Genomic DNA, 5,066 nt, shown 5'->3' with positions numbered 1-5,066 from the left:
AGAGAAATCAGGCTGGGAAGCATGAAGTTTGAGCTAAAGTGGGTACTAGCGAGTAGCATGAGCTTGTTGTTGGTCGCACATAAAAAAAATAAAGTAGTTATTCGCACGTATTATTATTTTTTTAAATACATCCTGCAAATGTTGAACTGGTCGCACGGACCGGATGAAGTCCCGCTGGAATATGCAGCGGTCAGTAAACTCGGCGCTGCCATGCGTAAGTGTTATGTTCGTCCACTTCGCCAGAGATGGTATGTTCCGGCAAGCACGACCCGTTAGCATGTTATCTAGCAGACCTCAGCATCGTGAGGTTTCCAGCTCAAAATGACGGGGTTTATTGTGGTTTTTCTGGCAAAATTTCTTTGGCGGGTGGACTCAATCGGGATGGGTTTGGGTTCGGTTCGGGAGCTTTTAGTCACTTGTTGAAATGCGTTCAACTGGGGATGATCTCTCGACTGTAATTATTCACTTGTCGTCATGGGATTTACAGCCTGATAATGATAAAACAAAAATGAGATCACTGTTGGATCGTGTTTGCAATCATCAGCCACGTAATGTTACTATATTTTCAACTTTTTTAAATCGCCGACTTCTTCTGCGAAACCACAGCAGTCATTCTGGTGCAATAAGCTCACAGCCAGCCGCTAGTGCCACCTCGTGGTAAACATATTACACAACTTGTGATCACAACAGTCCCTCAAGTTCTGTTTATTTGTCTGACTCTTATCATTTTTATCCTCAAAATCTCTTTATTTTCTGCATTTTCGGTTCAATTTCAGCACAGATGCACAATCTCAGCTCTAAGCAATCTCTATATACCGTGGGGTCATCCAGCTCGCACATGCACTATGGGGAAGTGAACAATATGACCCGACAGACGATCCGAGTTGAATGATGTAGGTGTCTTAGCTTAGATGTTAGCTTAATTACTGTTCTCCTTAGTCTTAAATTTGTATTTCAGTGTTTGTCTTGTATGTTCCCTCTGTAGGCCAACATTGTCTTTTGATGAGTGTGTTTGTCTCTACTTATTTTCAATGTTTAACATAAATAGTAAAAATAGAGGAAATATGGGTCAAAGTCAGATCTGTACAACATTGATTTATTTTTGAACTAGAATGCAAAACATCACAAGCATTAACCACTGAGGATTCTGTACATTTGATCTATTTAAAAAAGTATGGACCACTTTAAACAATGACCTGACATGATGGCTGTTTTGCCACAGAGAAAAGGAGTGAGGAAATTGTATTTCACTCATGTCAAGGGAAAAAGAATGACTTGAAAATAAACGCTAAAGAAAAAACCTGAATATCCTAGTTACAAAGACTAATCTGTCACAACCCATCTATTTTTGACATTTTAAGAACCTCATAATCAAGAGTGCATTCCTGCCCACTGAAAAAAGTCTGTAAGAATGTTCGTGGTTAAGTATTTTTAAATAAAGTCATGTTATTAAATATATATATATATAATTTCCTGCTAGATGTTAAATAAAATCTGTCTTTCAAAAAAAAAAAAAAACAGTTGTCATGTTGGATGTTACTTTGTCAATGAAGAAAATTAAAAATGTAAATAAATATCTCTATGAAATTATTCATAGACTCTCTAGCCTTCTCTAATTTGCTTCACCCTCTCTGGACTTAAGGAAATGAGGACGTTGGTGCTGTGGTAAGTATTGTGTTGCCACTGGACATTTCATCTCATTCTGATGACCAGTTTCAGACTCCTGACACGGGCCATGTCCACAGAGAAGGATGACAAGATGTGGAGTTGCTCTACGTTGCAGGCTTGAAAATGAAAAATGTAGAGGGCCGCTTAACCGCCATCTAGACCAGGAGATGTGGACCATTGAGGTAAATTTGCAGGTGTTCTCACAGGCTCCAGCAGCAATGAGGCTAACTGCAAAGATAAAAAAAAAAATCAGAGAGACCTGGTGAAACTCGTGTGGAGCAAAAAAAAAAGGCATGCATTAAAAGGGTTCTGGCACATTTATTCTGGTTACATTTAAACCTCTCTAGGATGCAATGTAAAAAAAATTAAGACAAATTTGTGTGCCTATTTCCCGTTCTATTAATTTATTCCTAGTTCAGATTAAAACCGTTGTGTGTGGTTTGTTCTGTGAGGCTTTATTGCATTTCTTTTTTAAACCGGCAGTGAGCATCGAGTGTTTTGGTCCATAACAACTAGCTCGGCAAATATTTATTTACATTATTTGATTTAAATAATCTTAAAACAATGCTTGAATATTGTTACTTTCAACAAGACATGTAAAACAGGTTTTAAACAGCACTGTTTTTAAGCTCAGATTTCAAAATTCAATACTTTTTAAGGCTCTTTAAGGTATTCATTACAATTGTTTTACTAGATTCCAATTGTCTTCTGCCTTCATCATCCTTTCTTTTCAGTGCAGCTTTACTTCAGATGAACATTAAAAGAACTGAAGACAAATGTGACATACAATAAACTTGGAAGGATGTGGGATAAAAATGTCTAAAATATCTATTCAATAAAGTATGACATTATTGGCATGAGCTGAGATGGGATTGTGCATCTGTGCTGAAATTGAACAGAAAATGCAGAAAATAAAGAGATTTTGAGGATAAAAATGATAAGAGTCAGACAAATAAACAGAACTTGAGGGACTGTTGTGATCACAAGTTGTGTAATATGTTTACCACGAAAGGTTTTTGCGGCTGATTGCAAATATTCCTCCTCCTTTTGTGATTCTTAACGTATTTGTTCGGACCTCCTCGGTTGTTTACTCGGGATGAATCCGTGCATTGTTATGGCGGAAGTGTGTGCTTCCCCGTGTCACGTGACAGTGGTCTAATGGTCCGGACCAATCACAATCTTACACGTCATCTATGAGCAAGCCCCCGAGCCGATCTGACAGGCCGAGCACATATGCTACCTACAGCGGAACATACCATCTCTGGCGAAGTGGACGGACATAACTCTTAAGCGTGACAGCGCCGAGTTTAACTTTTTTCTTACACACAGGAACATATGGACACTCACCTTGTAAATTATGGATATCGTTGATTTCTTCAGGTCTCTTAGTTGAACTTGTTCCCAAAATAAAACAGTCAATATATTACTTTTATGTTATCTTACTTTGAAAAACGAATGACGCACCTCCTCTGTATGGGCGTAAGAATTTGCCCCGCCAGCAACTGTGAGGGGCGGGGACTACAGCGGAGTGGCCCAATCACACACGGGTTGACATTTCCAGTTTTGTCGGCTTGTTTTTTTCCACACGAGCGTAGAAGCTCACACACGCGGAGAAATGCTTCTACGCGCGGGAGGGGCCAGTCCTTCACACACAGGCGTAGGAGCTGTTACGCATGCGCAGAAATGCTTACACGGGCGCAGAAATGCTTCCACGGTCGTAGCACAGGGACACAGGAGCGTCCGTGGGACGTTTATTACGAGCGTGGAGATTGGTTTATGCCCGTGGAGTTTGTAATACGCCCGTGTGAGACTTTTGGCGGAAATCTGACGTCATAAATATGGTCCTTGCAGTCAGTAGACTGCTGCTGCGGGCCATAATTAAACAGCGAGTATTGGAAACAAAAGTGAAAGAACTGGAGCATCAGCATAAAAAAGCAATGACAACTGAAACGCTAAACGAACTCCAATCCCTGCGCAACGAATTAGATAGTTTAATTACTGAAAAGATAGAGGGCAATTTGACATTTATTAAACAAAAATACTACAAACAGGGTAATAAAGCAAGCAGACTGTTAGCGATAAGGCTCAGGAAACAGCAGTCCTCTAACGTAGTTCAAAAAGTCAAATTACATCAAACAATAATTTCAAAGCCGAATGAAATAGCGAAATGTTTTGCAGACTATTACAAAACATTATATGAAAACACAGATACGTGCAAAGATTATAACTTTCTTCAGAATTACCTAAGCAATATTAAACTAAATACTCTCCCAGAAATATCAGCAAAACAACTAGATCAACCTATCCATAAACAAGAAATATCAGAAGTAATCTCAAATCTCAAAAGTAACAAAAGCCCTGGCCCAGATGGTTTTATTAACAAATTTTATAAAATATTCAAGAAGGAAGTTACTCCCCTACTGTTGAAAGCTTATCACCACGCACTACAAACAGAATCTGTGGCACCTTCCTGGAATAATGCTACAATAGTAGTAATCCAGAAAGAGGGTAAAGATCTCACAAATTGCCAATCATACAGACCAATTTCATTGCTCAACACAGACCTGCGCATTCTAACCACAGTTTTAGCCAAGCGTGTCAGTAAAATTATTACGGAAATTATAAACCCTGACCAAACCGGGTTCATAACAGGTAGATATTATGGTGACAACGTACGGAGATTGCTGAACCTATTGTCCTCTTATAAGACTAAACATGAACGGGCAATGGTCCTGTCTCTGGATGCTCAAAAAGCATTTGACCGGGTCTCCTGGCAGTACCTGGTACATACACTTCAAAAATTCAAATTCGGACCTAATTTTATTAAATGGATACAAATCTTATACTCAAATCCTATGGCAGCTTTCAGAGTAAATGGTAAAATGTCCAGCACTTTCTCTTTGGAACGCGGTTGTAGGTAGGGATGCTGCTTGTCCCCCCTGCTGTTCATTAATAGTATTGAACCTCTGGCGCAGTTAATTAGAGATGAGGAAAATATCCAGGGATTTACAATCAACGGTGAACACCATAAACTGTCAATCTATGCCGATGATGTACTATTATACGTATCAAACCCTACAACAACATTGCCACACCTAAAAGAATTAATTAGTAAATATGGTTACTTCTATTCAATTCAATTCAATTTTATTTATATAGCCCAAAATCACAAAGAGATTTGCCTTATTGGGCTTCAAAATATAAACAATTGTTAAAAACTAAACAGACTACATAAACTGGTTATCCCTGCCCTTAGACCCTCCCTCCCGGTAAGGAAAAACTCCAAAAAAATCTGAGTCAGGAAAAAAGAGGAAACCTTAGGGATTCCCACATGAAGGAGAGATCCTATCCCAGGACGGACAGGCAATATCAGAACAGTTAGAGAAAGATTAGCTTCT

The sequence above is a fragment of the Oryzias melastigma genome, linkage group LG11 (assembly GCF_002922805.2).
Source record: "Oryzias melastigma strain HK-1 linkage group LG11, ASM292280v2, whole genome shotgun sequence".
In the NCBI taxonomy this organism is placed as follows: Eukaryota; Metazoa; Chordata; class Actinopteri; order Beloniformes; family Adrianichthyidae; genus Oryzias; species Oryzias melastigma.
This window is presented reverse-complemented; position numbering follows the sequence as displayed.